General features: G+C 41.8%; 1 protein-coding gene across 1 annotated transcript in view; it reads right to left on the bottom strand.

The window, feature by feature from the left end:
- Positions 1–20,908, bottom strand: part of LOC124613107 (chitinase-3-like protein 1) — a 109,610-nt gene that overhangs the window by 31,341 nt on the left and 57,361 nt on the right. The gene's annotated exons all lie outside the window — the stretch shown is intronic.

The raw sequence follows: 20,908 nt of genomic DNA, 5'->3' as shown, positions 1-20,908 counted from the left end.
ATGTTCACACTGTGGTTTCTAGTGGCGTGGGTTCGAAACTACAGTCGATCTTCTTTAAGTGAAAATCTGTTGTTCAAACGGAACAGTAGTAACGCGGATAAAATAAATGTTGTGACACATAAGGGCTTGGTAAACTATCTGGGAAGCAAATAATGTCTGCAGATAAGAAAGTTTTGAAACATGTCTATTACAAGAAATATGGGAAAATTCGTAATATTTAGTGCAAAAATATGAATATGAGAGTTTCCAACCAAACGATTAAAACAAGTAAATACTATTCATCAGCTACATCTTCACGTCTGCGAACAAAGTAACACTCATCCAATGTTAAATACGTTTTCTAGAACACTACGGAACTTGGTAAATTTCAGCTGAAGTGTAGTAACATGTCCATTTTAACAAAGTACTTTGTAATGATTTTGCACCAAGTTGTCTGTAACGTACAGAAATCAGTTTCATTGTGACCATTTTGTCTGCAATCTTGGTTTGAGGAGTCCTGTGTGAAGCACATCAAAATGGCTTTTTCATCAAATATAAATTTACAGTGAACAAATACCGGATTAAAAGAAACAGTATAACTGTGTATTGTACAGCAGACGAAAATTTGAATATTTTGTGTGCACGTTAAATGAAAGACAGAAGAAGGTTCCTAAAACAGTTTGATTGGCCGTTTTGTGTACCGGCAGCGACACTCACGTTTCCGGACTCTCGACATTAAAATATACAGGATGGGTATTATTTCGTGTCTGAGTAGTTGGTTCTGGCAACACGGTTTCCTTTTAACTCTCAGGTACCTTCAGATTTTTGTGATAATTATGTCTTTGGCCTTGATATTTACAATCATATGGCCATCTACAGTATATGGATAATACTGTTGTTTGCTCAGACGATCACACTGTCACATATTCGAATCACACAAACCATTTGATTTACGAATTCGCGTGGCGAGTTTACCATGACGTACAGGCTAAGTTGATGACATCTCGTAAAAACATAATAACACATACAAATTATAAAAGGATACAGTATCCAATTAGTAAATCCTGAATGTATGAGCTACAGCTCCTTTCAGATCCTGCCTTCCTTTGATGGAACAGCTACGCACCGCCAGAATTCCAGTTCCACCCTGCTACGTAATTCGACAACAATCTGAAAATCTTGATGTCTGTAGTCACCAGGAGCGTTTTCGCGCTGAATGGTCCGGCATGTTCTATGCTCCTCAGCTGCAAGAGTATACCATCATTTTTTAACGGGAACAGCTACAGCTCTGCCAGTGGTCTACAAGAAGCTGCTTGAGAGTTGAACCGTCTTCTTGGCTTCCGACCGCTCCTCGAGTAAAAATATGCGTTCATGGCAATTTCGGTGGAGTTGTGTTTTTTGAATAGTATCTATGGTTGTTACCCGTGGCACACATATTTCAATGTTTTCGCTTACTTTCGGTATATCGTGTTTAACAATTAGAGACATGTAACTAGGAGCGTGTAGCACTCCCAGTTGGCTCGATAACGTCAGCGACTCGTCGGGGCTTGGACTCCACAAGCACCCGAAGTTCTGCAGGACCGTTGTGATCTATGATGTCCGTATTACTCGATTCTGGTCGTGTGACCTTTGGCCCCACACAACCACACTCGTCTGCATGCAGTGTTCTCAAAATATCCTGACACATCTTCACGTTTTCGCGGCGCAGTGGCTGCTACATTAAATTTCGGGCGAGCAGCCACATGAATTCCATTTCTTCCTCTGATGTTTCGGCTGGCTAACGTTCAGCTATCTTCAGGGTGAGCCGAATGACAGGCTGACTCACAAGATGGCTGAACGATACACAGCCGAAAATATCATAAGAAGAAGAAGAAGAAGAAGAAGAAGAAGTGGAATTCATACGGCTGCTCGCCCGAAATTTAATGGAGTATTCTGACACAGTTTGTCCTGCTGAATGCACACGTCACCATGAAGGCTGCTGTAGACAAAGAAACTAATAGATGTGAACGAATAGTACGTTCCTGCGTTGTTCGTCGGTTACAGACGATGGGAGACGTATCAGAACCTCGTTTCACATCCTGTAAACCCATTCGAGAATACCTCCAAGATCTACTTGAACTGGGAACTGTTGGCTAGCGGAATCTGTCACCTCATCTGGTTTCTCACGTGTTAGGAACTTACCATCGGCTGGTACCAACATGTACTGCAACCCGACAGTTTTCTCATTAGTTTTCTGCTGTTAGTGTCCGATTGTGCCCCTCTGCTCCTGAATTTTCTTACATTTAATGAAGGTAGTACCCGACAGATCGTCAATATCTAAAGAAAAGGTTGAGTTGTAGTTCAACCGCAAAGAGCTATTTATAGTACCATTATATTCACAGCTGAAGATCGTCAGGTATCTTAGCCATTACAGCAGTTTACAAGGCAATATTAGCACTGTGGTGTCAAATAACATAAAATACATGTTATGCCACTGCTGTTCAAAAAGTGAAATACGTAACATTGTCAGTAATAAAGATAAAATGTATCGAAATTGTTAATCTTCGTCTACATATTACAGTCGGGTTCCGATATTTCTTGTTCTCTACATATTCAATCTTAAGCACGTAGTAAAGTATTTGCTGTGCGAACATTGAATATCGCCAGAGAAATCCAGGCCACTCTGCTGCCAGTCATAAAGGAGACGCGCTCTTCTAGTAGGACAATACCTTCGTAAACACTTCTCCCTTTGTTCAAATGTCAGCATATTGCAAAACCTGCCTGCCATGATACACACTCCGTCAGTCCAAAAAGTTTCTAAACTGGATTAATAAAAAATAGAGAAAAGTAAAGATGGTGGTCCGAATGATTCAGAATTTGTACATAATCTCTCCCCTGCCTTCTTGAGTACAACACACAGAACATTTATACAACCACGTGAAATCGTTAGGAAAGACATTCTTTGGAATGTGGTTTGTTTGGCGCATCATATTGGTTTGAATGACGGTTATGTTGTCAAATCATTGACATTTCATGTGAATTTTTTGCACTTTCTCGTTTTTTGGTAGGTTCGTATTGATAACACCAAGTCTCGGCACCCTGATGATTTTTTCCCAGAAAAAAATTGTTCGCATTTTACAGTTCAATCAAGTCGCGGCAGGAGTCAGGAGTCAGCGCATCTTTTTTTTGCATTCGGGAATCAACACACAAACTTCTCTTCTTCAAATCATTTTGAAGAACGTCTTGAGGACCTGAATCAACATCGTTGACACGCTACGAATACCCGACTGCTACTTAGCACAGCTTGCTCGCAACTGACTGGTCTAATGTGCATCTGTTGTTCACAGATATCAGTTTAAACTGCCATCGTAGTTACAGCGCTGATGTCTCTTATATGCCAGTAATAAAATCAGTCTCGGAATTTTGTGGTGATAATGAATCACCGTCTGTATCCGTTGACCGACTGCAACTGCAGATGGAGGAGGCGTGGCACAATGTCTCTCCACACCTCCGTGAGCGTCTTTATGCAGCGCTAGGTACTAGGTACTGAAATTGTTGATAGAGACAATCTCTCTATAGCTATATGCGACTGCAATTATGATGAACTACAGTGTATGTCAAACATACGAGGGTAATCATAAAAATAAAGTCTCCTATTTTTTTATAAGTACATTGGCCTGTTTATTTCTACAATGGTTTACATCAGTTTACAGCTTGAAGATTTTGCTATTTTTCGACATAATTACCATTTCTGTCGATACTTTATTGTAGTCGCTGTGGCAGTTTTTGTATGCCCATGTCATACCAGCTCGCCGCCGTGCTGTTCAGAAAGTTATGAACGTCTTATTTCACCTCGTCGTCGGAGCTGAATCGCTTTCCGGCCAAATGTTCTTTCAACCTAGGGAACAGGTGATAGTCACTGGGCGCCAAGTCAGGACTATAGGGTAGGTGGGTGATTATGTTCCACTGAAACTGTTGCAGGAGAGCAACGGTTTGCCGAGCGATGTGTGGGCGAGCGTTGTCATGGAGAATGCGTAGGCCCTTGCTCCACATTCCTCTTCTCCTGTTCTGAATTGCACGTTTGAGTGTTTTCAGAGTCTCACAGTACATGTCAGCGTTAATTGTGGTCCCAGCGATTCAGCTCTGCCGACGAGGTGAAATAAGAGATTCATAACTTTCTGAACAGCATGGCGGCTAGCTGGTATGACATGGGCATAAAAAAAACTGCCACAGCGTCTACAAAAATCCATCGACAGAAATGGTTATTATGTCGAAAAATAGCTATATGTTCAAGCTGTAAACTGATGTAAACCATTGTGCAAATAAATAGCTCTATGTACTTATAAAAAATAGGTGACCTTACTTTTGGGATTACCCTCGTACATGTATTTGTTTAATTCCTCTGTAAGCTAATAAAGCTTTCAGTATGTTTATCTTCTAAATACACTGACGTAAAGAAAATCGCAACACCAAGAAGGAAACGTGCGACATAAACGAAAGTTGGTAGGCGTGTTTCTACATCTGAAAAACGATGTCTATTCAGATCTCGCGCGATTGATATAAGAGTGGGTGGCACTAGTAGCGCCACAATGAGGATCCGGATCAGGTTTGCCTTAAATACGCCTTGTAACGGTTGTGAGCGTGACTTACCTTTGAGATTGGACGTGTTGGGTTGATGTTAGTCAAGAATGTCTGTGAGGCAACAAAGACGGCCATTATCAACACCTCACTGAGTTTGAACGAGGTCGTTTAATAGGGCTATGAGAAGCTGGATGTACGTCCAGTCATAATGCAGGAATACTTGGCAGGAATGTAGCCACTGTACCTGATTTTGGTAGCGGTGGTCACGAGAACGTACGGTCTCAAGAAGACCGGGCTCCGGATGGCCATGTGGCACTGCCGAAAGGGAGGGACATTGTGTTTGGCGTACGGTCCTGGCGCATCGGACTGCATCTGCAGCAGCTGGCACCACAGTGACACAACGAAGTGTTACAAATCGGTTACTTCAAGAACAGCTCCGACCTGGTCGCCCTGTAGCGTGCATTCCAAACCACCGCCATTTGCTATTCCTGTGGTGTCAAGCAAGGGCTCATGGGAAGGCAGGGTGGAGGTCTGTTGGTTTTCGTGATAAAAGCTGGTTCTGCCTTGGTACAAGCTGCGGCCGTGTGTTGGTTAGAGGGAGGCCGGTTGAAAGCCTGCAACCAATCTGTGTTAGACACACTGGATCTACTGCTGGAGTTATGGTCTGGGCTGCTATTTCGTAAGACAGCAGGGGCACTCTCGTGGTTATCCCACGCATCCTGACCGCTAATTTTTACGTCAGTCTGGTGATTCGACCTGTTGTGCTGCCCAAAAGGATATGGCCCGCCCATATACCGCCATTGTAACACACACGCTCCACGGAGTGTAGACTTGTTGGCCTGAACTACTCGATCACCAGATCTGTCTCCTGTCGAGCACATATGGGGTATCATCGGACTACAACTCCAGGGACATCCACAAACTGCGATAACCATCCTGTATTGATTTACCATCGCACTAACTGACATACGACACCTCTACAACACAATGCATGCACGTTTGGATTCCAGCATTCAACACTCTGGGGTTACACCGGTTATTAATGTACGAGAATTTCACAATTGCAGTGGCTTATGTCGCGCATATTTTATTATGTGATCTTGCAGTGTTACTCACTTAAATATCTTACCTAGACGAATGTATTCTCGAAATTTCATTACCCTACATTAACTATATTTGGTATTGCTATTTTTTCCGTCACTACAGATTATGTAGAATATAACAGCATCGTGAAGAGAACCGTTTCAGTGGGAAATGAGGAAACTGTTCGTGCTTATATTTACTGACCAACTTTCACTGTCGATTCTAATCAAACTTTCAATACGTTTAGCTTGCAAATGTAATACTTAGAGTAAATCATCTTCGCGAAGAGAACCATTTCAGAGGGCAACGTGTTCACTGACCTACCTCCACTGTTCATTGCAGAAGCGCAAGCAGAGTGAAATACGGACCAGGATGGCGATCTGAAGAGAACTACCTGGAAGGCATTCTGAAGCCGCCAGACGGAGGGCAACAAGTTATGCAAAAGCGGGGTTGCGTGGCCTTCAAAAGATCGCCTCCACCAGGAGCAGATTTTGGATAAATTATTAATCGTTGGAAAATCATGTTCTTCCTCTCGCCTAGTTGTATCGACCTATCCAAAGCTCTTTCCAGGAATGACAATCAGCTGTTCGATTTTAGAGTTCATTCCTTTTCATAACGTGTACTTTGTTACTAGGTAGTTGTCGACATGACGGATATGTCACTGATACTATGAGTTATCTCCTTTGTATGCACATTCACGATGAAGACCCTGTAACTGGAGTGCTATTCCTCTTGCTGTGTGTTATCTCGCTTGTATGCACGTTCATGATGAAGACCCTGTCCTATACAGTGTGATCAAAAGTATCCGGACACCTGGCTGAAAATGACTTACAAGTCCGTGGCACCCTCCAACGGTACAGCTGGAATTCAATATAGTGTTGGCCCACGCTCAGCCTTGTTGACAGCTTCCACTCTCGCAGATATACGTGCAGTCAGGTGCTGGAAGATTTCTTGGGAATGGCAGCCATTCTTCACGGAGTGCTGCACTGAGGAGAGGTATCGATGTCGGTCGGTGAGCCCTGGCACGAAGTCGGCGTTCCAAAACATCCCAAAGGTATTCTGTAGGATTCAGGTCAGGACTCTGTGCAGGTCAGTCCAGTCCATTACAGGCCGTGCAATATGAACAGGTGTTCGATCGTGTTAAAAGATGCAATCGGCAGCCCCGAATTGCTCTTCAACAGTGGGAAGCAAGAAGGTGCTTAAAACATCGATGTGGGCCTGTTCTGTGATAGGTCCATGCAAAACAGCAAGGGGTGCAAACCCCCTCTATGAAAAACACGACCACACCATAACACCACGGCTCCGAATTTTACTGTTGGCACTACACACGCTGGCAGATGACGTTCACCGGGCATTCGCCATACCCATACCCTGCCATCGGATCGCCACATTGTGTACCGTGATTCGTCACTCCACGCAACATTTTTCCAGTGTTCAATCGTCCAATGTTTACGCTCCTTACACCAAGCGAGCCGTAGTTTAGCATTTACCGGCGTGATGTGTGACTTATGAGCAGCCTCTCACCTCCCGCCTGTCATAGTACTTGTAGTGGATTCTGATGCAGTGTGGAATTCCTGTGTGATGGTCTGGATAAATGTTTGCCCGTTACACATTACGACCCTCTTCGACTGTCGGCGGTCTCTTGTCAGTCAACATACGATTTCGGCCTGTACGCTTTGGTGCTGTACGTGTCTCTTCACGCTTCCACTTCACTATCACATCGGAAACACTGGATGTAGGGATGTTTATGGGTGTGGAAATCTCGCGTACAAACGTATGACATAAGTGACACCCAATCACCTGACCACATTCGAAGTCTGTGATTTCCGCGGAGGGCCCCATTCTGCCCTCTTGCGATGTCTAATAACTATTGAGGCCGCTGATATGGAGTGTCTGGCAGCAGGTGGCAGCACAATGCACCTAATATGAAAAATGTATGTTTTTGAGGGTGTCCGGATACTTTTTATCACATAGTGTGTGTAATCAAAATTTCTTTTTACATAGGAAGTAGGGAAGTAAGTTTGTGTTTGATGCCCCTCGATGTCTAGATTATTAGAGAAGGGGCACAAGTTCACGTTGGAAAAGGATGACGAACCAAATAGACCGTGGACTACTCAAAGAACCGACGCGGTATTCGTCTGAAGTAACTCAGGGTAACTAAATTAATCCTCAACCTGGATGGTCAGATGGTGATTCGAACTCCGTCCGATCTCGGGAACAGAGTACTGAGCCTCAACTAGAGTACTTACAATCCATCTAACATTTATTTAATAATTTTCACATTCATGTAAATTCATCAACAAATCCACAGCCTCACTGAAGAGTAAACGTATCTTTTACTATTTATGCTCATCCTCAGTTGAAAGATCGTGAAGTTCTCTGCAGGTTTGGGGATTTGTTTCACCAAAAGGCCAATGAATAAAATGGGGTACATCGCATCAAGCCGTAGATTTGTTCATTTATGGCTTCAAAATGAAAGCAAACTTCAGTGCTGACATCGAATGAAAAATCCAATATGGTTGATATTTGTGTTGTAACTTGTATGCAATACACACACGCTGGCAGATACACCGGTGCTAAGCGTCGCATACATCATGTCAGCCTTCGGCAGCTGAAGTAGGCTCTCATGCTCTGGAGTTCGTGACGTCTCTGTTCTAGTGTCGCAATGACGCAATGCCTTAAGAGTCATTTCATATTTGATTTACTGTTAATTTAGGCTGAAGACCAATTTACTGTATGTTCAGTAATTAATGATATAAAAGAGAGTTCCTCAAAGCGTACCTGTCCTTTTAATCATGCATATCGTGTGTGTGAGACAGTAACTGAAATAAGTTGAAATAAGGATGGTAGAACTAGAAACATAAAACAGAAAATGTTACCATAATATTACCAAAATAAAAAGTAATTTGATTGTACCACTAAGCATAAAATGATAGCATTTTATCTGTTTGATATGAATGTAGGATTTATATTATCTAGGCAAAGAACATAAGAGGTAATTGACGTTTTCATATTAATGTTTTAAGTAATAGATATTACTTAAAATACTATCTTGTGCGGAAAACTAGGTATCCGAACCGAAATATTTTAACCTTATGCATGGATCGAGTTACTTCGATTATGTAAAAAACCTGTTTGTAACAAGTATTTAAAAACGGACTGGCGCAGTGCTTCCGTATAAGATTCTGTGTGATGGCTCAAGGCAGTTATCACTCACCAAACACATTATCCCGCTCTGACTTTCAGTAAATGTTAGTAATATGGGAAAGGAAAAACTTTCTTGATGTTGTGACAATACTATTTGTTTGAGCGCGAACCGGTTTTGGGCTTGCCAGGCAATCGTCGGTTCTCATTTGACGAATTCGAAAACCGGTTTGTGATCAAATAAACAGCATTTTCAGAACACCAGGAAAGTGATTCCTTTTCACTGTAATTGTCACGTTCTGTCAGTCAGCGACAGCGAATTTCATAAATGTTAGTAACGTAGGACGTTATTTCCAAAATGGAAATCAAATGTGAATCTAGGCTCACAAAAATAATCACCTCACTGCGCACACACAGATGACTCTTTACGCCCTTACACAGGGTGCAGCGATCGAGTCACGTGGTCAACCGCTCGCGCTCTGCCTCTACGTGAGCACAGGGAAGTAACGATCAGTGAGACATTTATGTTTCTCAAACGAACATTGTACGCAAACATGGTTAATTGTAAGGACGTGACAGAGAGGCAAAAAGAGGCAGTCATTCTAGGCCGTACCCTTGGCCATATGGTGTGTGAAGAAACTAGCTTTGTTGGAGTTTCGCGGTAGGGATTGTTCAACGTGTCTACAAGCAGTGGTGTAACACACACGTCCACGAAACACGACGTCAGAGCCGCGCGGAGTGGCCGCGAGGTTAGAGGTGCCATGTCACGGATCACGCGGCCCCTCCCGCCGGAAATTGGAGTCCTCTCTCAGGTATGCGTGCTTGTGTGTGTTGTTCTTAGCATAAGTTAGTTTAAGTAGTGTGTAAGTCCAGGGACCGATACCTCAGCAGTTTGGTCCCTCAGGAATCACACATATTTTTGAACGACGTCAGAATAGTGGTCTGAAAAAGATTCTGAATGAGAGGGGCTGGAGACGCGTTTCAAAACTTGTGAATCAAAATCGCTTTCAAGCCCGACAGTAATCGCTGGCAGCCGGTGAATGGAGTTCCACCCCAACCTGTTGGCGAGAAAGCACTGTGATGGCGAGTGCATGCAACGAACATTTGGAGCCGGTCAACCGGTCTCCTCGAAAAAGGCCACTGCTCACACACGCATATAATGGCGACGATAGCAAAGCAAAGCTCATCGGGCTGGAAGAATATGTGACTGGTTTTCTGAACCCTCCGCTACGCTATTACGTCTCGACTGGCCTGCAAAACCATCTGAATAGGACCCCATAGAAAACCTGTGGAACATGTTGTAACAGTGGGTAAAACGCAAACATCGACATCCCCGCAATTTGGTGGAAGTGAGCGATCAAATCCTCAGCGAATAGCTTAACCTACACGCGACGTACCAGCACAACTTTGTGGAACCACTTCCTAACCGTATCCGGGGGCGGAATTACACGTATTACATGGTGCTAACACGAATTCTTTACAGACGAATGGGAAAAAAACTGGTAGAAGCCGACCTCGGGGAAGGTCAGTTTGGATTCCGTAGAAATGTTGGAACACGTGAGGCAATACTGACCCTATGACTTATCTTATAAAATAGATTAAGAAAAGGCAAACCTACGTTTCTAGCACGTGTAGACTTAGAGAAAGCTTTTGACAATGTTGACTGGAGTACTCTCTTTCAAATTCTGAAGGTGGCAGGGGTAAAATACAGGGAGCGAAAGGCTGTTTACAATTTGTACAGAAACCAGATGGCAGTTATACGAGTTGAGGGACATGTAAGGGAAGCAGTCGTTGGGAAGGGAGTGAGACAGGGTTGTAGCCTATCCCCGATGTTATTCAATCTGTATAATGAGCAAGCAGTAAAGGAAACAAAAGAAATATTCGGAGTAGGAGTTAAAATCCACGGAGAAGAAATTAAAACTTTGAGATTTGCCGACGACATTGTAATTCTGTCAGAGACATCAAAGGACCTGGAAGAACAGTTGAACGGAATGGACAGTGTCTTGAAAGGAGGATATAAGATGAACATCAACAAAAGCAAAACGAGGATAATGGAATGTAGTCGAATTAAATCGGGTGATGCTGCGGGAATTAGGTTAGGAAATGAGACACTTAAAGTAGTAAATGAGTTTTGCTATTTGGGGAGCAAAATAACTGATGATGTTCGAAGTAGAGAGGATATAAAATGTAAACTGGCAATGGCAAGGAAAGCGTTTCTGAAGAAGAGGAATTTGTTAACAAAAAATGGTTCAAATGGCTCTGAGCACTATGGGACTCAACTTCTCAGGTCATTAGTCCCCTAGAACTTAGAACTAGTTAAACCTAACTAACCTAAGGACATCACACACATCCATGCCCGAGGCAGGATTCGAACCTGCGAGCGTAGCAGCCGCGCGGTTCCGGACTGAGCGCCTAAAACCGCTAGACCACCGCGGCCGGCGAATTTGTTAACATCGAGTTTAGATTTAAGTCTCAGGAAGTCGTTTCTGAAAGTATTTGTATGGAGTGTAGCCATGTACGGAAGTGAAACGTGGACGATAAATAGTTTAGACAAGAAGAGAGGCCGGCCGTAGTGTCCGTGCGGTTCTAGGCGCTACAGTCTGGAACCGAGCGACCGCTACGGTCGCAGGTTCGAATCCTGCCTCGGGCATGGATGTGTGTGATGTCCTTAGGTTAGTTAGGTTTAATTAGTTCTAAGTTCTAGGCGACTGATGACCTCAGAAGTTCAGTCGCATAGTGCTCAGAGCCATTTTGAATAAGAAGAGAATAGAAGCTTTAGAAATGTTGTGCTACAGAAGAATGCTGAAGATTAGATGGGTAGATCACATAACTAATGAGGAGGTATTGAATAGAACTGGAGAGAAGAGAAATTTGTGGCACAACTTGACTAGGAGAACGGATAGGTTGGTGGGGCCTATTCTGAGGCATCAAGGGATCACCAATTTAGTATTGGAGGGCAGTGTGGAGGGTAAAAACAGTAGAGGGAGGCCAAGAGATGAATACACTAAACAGATTCAGAAGGATGTAGGTTGCAGTAGGTACTGGGAGATGAAGAAGCTTGCACAGGATAGAGTAGCATGGAGAGCTGCATCAAACCAGTCTCAGGACTGAAGACCACAACAACAACAACAACAACAAAATAACAACAAAAACAACAACATGATACTTGTAATGTTTTTCTGGGGTCATAACTTTTTTCCGGTGAGCTTACATGACAGACTAAATATTTTTTAAATGTTTGATACTGAAAGAAAGGGGAAGTAGCAGGTTGTGTCATTCAGTAATCGAAAATGTATATTATGTTATGTCAGTATCAACTTCTATTACGTGTAAATTTAGATTAGAAAACGAGATAGCTACTAGTCGTTATCAATCTCCTTTTTGCTCTCGATGTTTTTTATTAATCTTGATTTAATTAATCTTTTAATTCATGAGAATCGCGTCACATACTACACCATCTCACTCGGCTGTCAAAGACCGGTCTTCGATAATAACTTACGTGGGAGCAGAAAGAGAGACATTCTGTGCTACTGAGAACGATGTCCGCTGCTAGACTGATACTCAGCCGGTTAAAACTGCGAAAAGTGTGGGGAGAGATAGAAATAATTTGCGGCGCTTACCTCGAAGAGGACTCCCGTTGTCCACGAAGGTATGGACGACATGCCTTGCACCAGGTTCACGGAGCTTATATAGGCCTACGCACAGCTCACAGACCATTACGTGGGTCACGCCTCTGTGGCAACGTAACACGGGCCCCAAAACTGCCAACACAAGTTGACCTGAAAAGTGCTGGATAATTCACTAGCTCCTCTGACTACCGATGACGAACTGCTTTCATTAGCCTGGATTGCTGCGGAAACAGGAATAAGGTTACTCGGCGAAGTACACACGTGCTGTCGCTTGTCGGTTGCACCAGCCGTCAGGAGCCTCGGGTCAGCCCGCGTGGGCATAATTTGTTTTACGACACGGAGGGGAGCGTGGGGATTTTACTGTGCGAAACTACTCTTTCACGTCTCAGCGACCTTACCTCAACTGTGAACAAGAATTTCTCATCAAAAGTAAGGTAAAGAAGGATTTACGAGAAGGGTTAGGGTCCTGTCGACGACAAGGTCATTAGAGACGGATAACACGGCAGTTGTGGAGAGGCGTGAGGAAGGAAGCCGATTGTGTACTGTTAAAAAGGAATCGTCGCGCTCTTGCCCAAATCTGGATGCTCAGACTTAATCAAATAAGCAACTTACTCTCAACTGGAAATGATTTCAAAAATTCGAAAGCACATACTTTGGAGAGAAGCGATTATTAGTAAACAGGAAGACGGTGAAACACAGAATAGCGAACAGCTAATGTATTGTTGGCAACGTTTGCCGTAATATTTATTTTTATTTAACGTAAGAAATGCACATTCAGTGTTTGTAACAACAGTATCACAACTGCAACGTTATAGCCTCCTTCATAGTTTTGCATATCACGAGGTTTTGTGCCATCAGGATCAAGGGGTTTCAACTTTTTTCTTGACGCCATCAAGCCACCTCTTCAGAGTTCTTCTGGTGCTTCCTCTGTGCCCCAAGGGATCTAGCGAATCAACTATTGATTAAATTTGTAGTGGTCTTGCCTTTCGTATGTGCTTGGCCGGGCGCAGCTTCCGTTTGCCAACTCACCCGACATCTGCTGCCTCTGTTTTTGCCTCTGATCATCTCTGTCTCTTGATTATATTTTTACAATACAGGTATACTATTTCTGGTTGAAAGAAGTATTGACTTACGATTTATGTATTTCGAAATTTTACTCAAATCATTTTTGAATCTGCAATACGACGAATAATGAATGATATAGAACTCATTCTGTTTCATAAGAGTTCTTAATAATACCTCAACGGTAGTGAAGACGGAGATGAAGATCATCGGTACGGCGGAACTGGCGGAAGAGGCAAGCATTATCAACAAGATAAAGCATATTGAAAAGCCCAGACACGTCTGTGTGGCAACCACCGGTACTCTGGCCAGCGTCTGTTCACCATGTGAGGTGCGGCTGAACACCAAGCTCCAGGAACTAACAATCCCTGGTTCTAACTACCCAGCATTAGCTGGAACTTAATTACAAGCAGTATGATTCGTACAAGTAAAATTAATATTACCCCAGGTGGCCAATCCACTCGCCCTGTGGCGACAACCAAGCTATCGGATTCTGGGGAGCTTGGGCTCGTACGACAGAGAAAGTCGGAGTTCTCTAGTAAACGTCCACGAAAGTCCCATACATTTATTGGCACTTTTAACATTCAGACACTAATTCAGACAGGCAAACTTCATAATCTTACAACAGAACTCAACAAACAGAAAATTCAAATCCTTGCTCTCCAAGAGACCAGATTCACTGATTCAGAAACAATAGACTACAACAATTACCGTATCTTTAAAAGTAAAACAGACAAGAAAATTGGCAAAGGAGCTGCAATATTTGGCATGGCTTTTATTGTAAATAAGGACACCCTTGACTCTGTTATAGACATGAATCAAATCAGTAACAGACTAATGACCATGCGAATCAAGCACACCAACAAAATATATACATTTATTAATGTTCATGCACCTACCAACATTGCCAACAAAAAAGAACCGGAGAAGACAGAAAAATTTTGGGAAAAACTCGAAACTGAAATGTCCAAAATTCCAAAGGAGGATGTAAAAATTCTTCTAGGGGATTTCAACGCGCAAATTGGCAAAGAGAGGAAATATAAAAAAAACAGTCGGTAATTACCCTGCACACAAATTCACAAACAAGAACGGCATGAGACTCATCGAGTTATGTCAGCAAAACAACCTAAAAATCGTGACAACATCACTTCGAAAAGACCCCAAGAAACAAAAAACATGGAGAGCACCAAACCTTCAGCTTGGTGAATTTCAAATAGACCATGTTGCGATCTCCTATGACTTCCAGAAAGAAATACACGACGTTCAAGTCCGCAGAGGGGCAAATATAGATTCTGACCACTACCTTACCAGAGGTAAAATTAAATTCACTCCAAAAAGCAAACGCCAAAGGAAATCACCACTAATTCCCAAATTTGACTTGAAAAATATCAAGGAATCAGAAATTACAGAAGCATGGGATAAACAACCAACAAACAACTGGAAAGATTTCCGAACGAAAATTATACAGAAAGCAAGAGATTTGATTCCGTTAAAGAAAATATCCAAGCATCCATGGTGGAATTCGAATTGTGATAACGCATTAGAAGAGAGACAACAAGCCTTTTTAAATTACAATTGTGACAAATCAGAAACCACACAACAAACATTTTTCAAAGTGAGAAAACAAACAGCTAAAATACTTAGACAAACTAAAAGAAAATACCTTAATGAACAGCTAAACACAATTGAAGAAAACTTTAAGAACCACAACACTCAAGATTTTTATAAAATATTCGCAAATCAAATCAAAGGATACACTCCACAAAATCTCTGCTTCCGGAAACAGAATGGAAAATTGGCACTAACTAACAAAGAAAATTGCCAAGAACTAGCTAAATATTTCTCACAACTCCTAAATTGCCCACAACCAAGTACAAGATTCCCCAGATTACAACCAGAACACACGAATGAGACTTCACTACCACCATCTCAAGAAGAAATTTATAGTCACATTAGAAAACTCAAAAATAATAAATCATCGGGAGAAGATGGAATTGTAGCTGAACTACTGAAAAACCTTGGTCCAAATTCGTTAAAAGAGATCACTAGCATCATCAAAGAAATTTGGCAGACAGAAAATATCCCAGAGGAGTGGAAGTGTGCACTAATTCACCCATTGCACAAAAAGGGAGAAAGATCAAACGTAAACAACTACAGAGGCATTTCACTTTTACCAGTTACCTACAAAATTCTATCTGCATGTCTCCTAAAGAGGGCACAAGAACAACTAGAACATACAATTTCAGACTACCAAGCAGGCTTTCGTCCTAATAGATCATGCCCGGAACAGATATTCAACCTTAAAACTATTTTAAAGATTAAAGCAATCAGGTCAAAACCAATAATCTGCACATTCGTTGATTTCAAAAAGGCATACGATTCCATAGACAGACAGTCTCTATGTCACATTCTCGAAGAACGAGGCCTAGACACTAAAACCCGAAAACTAATTGAACAAACACTAACAGAAACCAAATCAAAAATTAAATTCAGAGGGGAAATTTCGGAACCATTCTCAATTAAAACAGGAGTAAGACAAGGAGATGGGATCTCACCACTATTATTCAATATAGTTTTGGACAAAGTTATGAAAGAGTGGGAAGTAACACTAAGGAAACAAAGCTTTTGGAAGCCAATTGAACTAGGAAGAGGTAAAGGAAAATTGAACATCCCTTATTTAGCGTTTGCAGATGACTTGGCAATTATAACTGACAGTGAAGAAACAGCAGTAAAACAAATTGAGACACTTAAAGAATGTGCTGAGAAGGTTGGCCTGCAAATCTCCTTTGAGAAGACAGAATTCATCTGCTCAAAATTAGATATTTCGAAACTAAAAACAAAGTATGGTGAAATAACTAGAGTCAAGCACTTTAAGTATCTCGGTGAAGTTATTGAACCAACAGGACTTGAGAAAATAGCACAAAAAAACCGATTACAGAAAATCAAGAAAGCATTCGGACTTATTCAAAATATATATAACAAGAAATGTCTATCAAAAGGCACTAAAATCAGACACTACAACACAGTCATCAAACCAACAGTCACATATGCAAGTGAAACACTCTCCCTGAATAGAAAATTAGATTTACACGAAATTAAGAAAGTAGAGAGAAAAATTATTAGAAAAATCCTAGGACCACGATACACACAAGATGGATACAGGCTGCAGACTACCGAGACAACCGAAAAAATATCAAACATCGAGGCAGATATCAGGAAGAGGCGGATGAAGTTTTATGGACATATAGACAGATTACCTGGAAACAGGTTAACTAAACGTCTATTGGACTATATGACATCACTTAAGGCAACAATACCCTGGGTAACTGAAGTTAAGAAGGATTTGAAAAAGGCAAAAATTGACATAACAAACACATCAGACCGGGATACATTCAGAAGAAAAATCGACAAGTGGAAGTTTACTCCAGAGACGGAATCTAAACCTGTCCGACCAAAGTGGACCGAAGAAAGGAAGAAGGCCTTTGGGGAGGCAATGAAGAAATACTGGGGAAATAAGAAGAACATTAAGAAATGTTAATCACCTGCTTATCGTTCTCCCATGGGGACATTCGCTAATAATAATAATAATAATTATTTCCCTTGCCTGAGTTAGAAGACATCTATATTGTATATCTGTTCTGTGCAAGAATACATGAAGAATTTTAGCACACAATCATGCATTTCAGTGGAAGAAATAAGTAGGTACGCGCCACTAAGTAATCGATAATAAGCTTTACAATCGATTTCACATTACTAGCCGGCCGGAATGGCCGTGTGGTTCTAGGCGCTACAATCTGGAACCGAGCGACCGCTACGGTCGCAGGTTCGAATCCTGCCTCGGGCATGGATGTGTGTGATATCCTTAGGTTAGTTAGGTTTAATTAATTCTACGTTCTAGGCGACTGATGACCTCAGAAGTTAAGTCGCATAGTGCTCAGAGCCATTTGAACCATCACATTACTAGTGGTGAGTCAGCCATTGGCTTCTCATTTTTCTTAGGGATGTGCTGTGACTTCACTCATTGCCGTCTGCACTAACAATACAAAAAATGTACGCAACTACCGATCATGGGGTCACAGTAACTGGAATCGAATTCAGGAGAAACCGAGTTCAAATCCCATTTTGGCCATTGTGCTTTAGATTTCCCGTCGTTTTGCACATTCACTAAAAGAGATAGTTTGGATAGCTCTTTCAAGATGACCACAGTCAACGTCTCATAGCACCACTGTCCAATCTGAGTTTGTGCACTGTCTATAATGAGCTCAGCATTGACGGGGCGTTATGTCATAAACTCGGTTCCATCCTTCCAACATTCCTTCCACGCACCTGCACTTGTAATATGTATAGAGACATACGCGTACACTGTAGATATACACACAAGACGTTACAATACGTTTCGATTTTTAGAAAACACGTCTCATTAATATAGTTGTGGGAGGCACTTTGAAACTGGCCGCCTAATCAATTCCCAGAATCCCGCCGACAATTAAAATAAAACTTTGGAATATCCCAATCCGCTCTCCCTATTCCATAACTCTATGTCAAGCAACTTTTTATTAGCGTTTCTAATTATCCCCTTCACATTTTGGGCCAACACAAAAATCTTCTCGGAATCTCTATTGAAGTTGTTTTCAGAGGACCTGTTACTCATTGAGCAAAAACTGCAGAAAGCGTCTTGTTGTAGGAAAGGACTTGAGGAGTTTTGGCTGAAGTGAGCATTTATTGAAGTTCGTGAGCTCTAGAAAATATATAAAGAGGTTGGTTTCTTGCTTCTAGCACGACAGAAATGTCAGCTTACGAAATGCCATAACTTTGTAAACAAATCAAAATTTCTGGACATGGGTCAGTGTGGTATACGAAATTTTGTTTTTTTTTGTCATTCCTCCGCCTTGAGAACAAGGTTTCAACATCGCCTTCAGTCAGGACGCGGACGGATCTGTCGCAACTGGACCAGATTGGATACCGCAGGGAGAGCCACAAAGAAACTCAGGGGAAAAGGTGGCTTTAATTCGCTGTTTCAGTATCAAGTTCTAAAATACAGCTAAAAATCTAGTGCCGTCATTGCCATTTAAACTGTTGGAAATGAAGCTAAGGAATGGAAAGAAGGGTCGGAGAAAAGACGGATGATATTTCGGAGAGGAGTTCCTGAACTGACTCGTTATGGGGAATAATGTTGACTCACAGGGCTTTGGCAACCCCTCTCAAACAGTATTTTTTTTTCGTGGATTGTTTGTGAATCTACTTTTGATTGAAGTGTGTATTAGAGCAGATATGAATAATGTAAGCCGGCTGTGGAGGGAAAGTTTTTTATAGTCCGTTCCAACTTCCTGACTCATTTTAAACTACCAGTAAGTTTAAAAACAGCATACTCAGCTGCAAAGTGAAAGAGTCACACTGTGAACAATGCTCAAAGCTGTAACTAAGTCGTTTATCCTCAATATCCTTCCTTTCAGGGAGTGCTAGTCCAGCGAGATAAGTAGGAAAACTTCTGTGGAATTTGAAGAACAGGAGAGAGATACTAGCAGTAGCTGTGAGAGATTGGTGAGAGTGTGGGATCGTGAGCCATGGCTGGATAGCTCAGTCGGTGAGAGCGTTACACGTGAACCATGAAAGGCGAGGTTCTGGGATAGAGTTCCGGTCTGGCACACTGTTTTAATCTGCCAGCTTGTTTCAGTTTTGTACGGGTTTAAAGATTGTCACGTCGTCTGCGAGACCTGTTTGAGTACATCTAAGCCAATCAGAAGTAGAGAACGCTTGATGAATCTGTAGAAGCTTTCGGAAGTTAAAGAAATTACTTCATTATTCCAGAAATGAGTTAATTAAATACAATTTTCGTTACCTTATTTGGCCACTTACGTGCACTTAGTGTCAGAGTTACGAGTACTATAGTGTGTATACAAAATTTTCAATATCACAGAAGTCATGGTTTCGAGTCGTAGGTGGCATCCAAATTTATAATATTTAGTTCAAATGGTTCAAATGGCTCTGAGCATTATGGGACTTAACATCTGAGGTCATCAGTCCCCTTAATATTTAGTATTTTGATTTTAGTTATGGCCTGTCGGTAGAAAGATTTATCATTTTTCATTATGAAAATGAGTAATGTTGAGTAATGTTTAAAACAAAATCTGTCAACTCCGCTTCTATGAATCAGTTTCCTGGATGAAACTTAATCAATTTTGTTAAACTGCTCAGTGAAGAATACCAAATATACTGAATGTTAATACACATATTTTAGGGTGCATCCACCAACCCAAACTTCTTTATGCTATCAGCGAAGCATGTTTCGAGATGAATGTACTGTATATGCTTATTACGGATTTAATTCAACTAAAAGTTTCTGAAATAATTGTAATTTCAAAAATTGATAATACGAAGCTGAAATTATGTAATGCAAATCGGAGCAAGTGGCCGCTACAAGTTAAGCTGTTTTCTGTCGCAGATTTCAGGTTGTTGTTCCCAGGAACTGTTTGTGAAACATTTCTTTAGGCTGAATGTTTTAACGAAGAGTCGCACCTCCCACCTTATCATGTTTACTTGTTTTCAGCGATTCTCCTGTGAAGAACGAGACTCTTTGGCGTCAGCGTCCCTAACACACCTCACTGCTTTTCGGAGAATGTGTACGTGAGCCGCCGCCACATAATTGTCTTCTCCGTCGAATCTTATCAGTTTTGTTTACATTCATGATATGATGTAACTGTCAGTCGTGGACAGGAGTTGTGACTAACGTGTGATAGGCTGAGATATTCCGCTATCTTGCCCAGCACTGAAAGCTCTTAACGTCCAGGTAGACTTCTAAAATCCTTGAGTGAATCATGCGCAGCCACTAGGTTTGTGTTCCATGAAGAGATTCGCTTCTCTGCACTAAACAACAAGTCTTTTTCATTGGTAGCCTTCGATACGTGGGCTCCACAGAATTTATAAAGTCGTTGCAGACGAGAGGTCACATTTCAGACTACTTAAGTTAGAGATAGCCAAATGTCGTTATTGGTGGAAATGACTAACTCCAGATGCCAAGAATTTACTGAGATATAGCGTTCCGTGTGGTGGAACGTACAGGGTGCAACGGGTATAAGTGCAGATATTGTTTTGTATGTGGTACCACAAAGTGTACACACATAAGTCTGTTGGTTACTTTTTCCTGTGCGTCGGTCATCCTGTGAACACATCACAGACTTTTCTGCATGGGGAAGCTTCACCAGTAAGTGGACTGCACCTGTCAGTATAGACTAACCGTTTTGCGTCCACACTTCAACACCGACTGATCAGCTGTCAAGGAGAAAATATGCGTTAATGGCTTGCTCTTGTCGTATATACTCGGTGGTATTGACGAACCTAAAAACGCACTACTCGTAATAGCTATAATTACTACCCTGCAGTTGACGAAAATACTAATGTAATGTTGTTCAGTGTAACGTCCTCAGTCACCAATAGAAATATCTGGACTTAAA

The sequence above is a fragment of the Schistocerca americana genome, chromosome 4, assembly GCF_021461395.2.
Source record: "Schistocerca americana isolate TAMUIC-IGC-003095 chromosome 4, iqSchAmer2.1, whole genome shotgun sequence".
NCBI lineage: Eukaryota > Metazoa > Arthropoda > Insecta > Orthoptera > Acrididae > Schistocerca > Schistocerca americana.
Note: the sequence above shows the minus strand (reverse complement) of the source record. Positions and strands in the feature narration are given on the sequence as shown.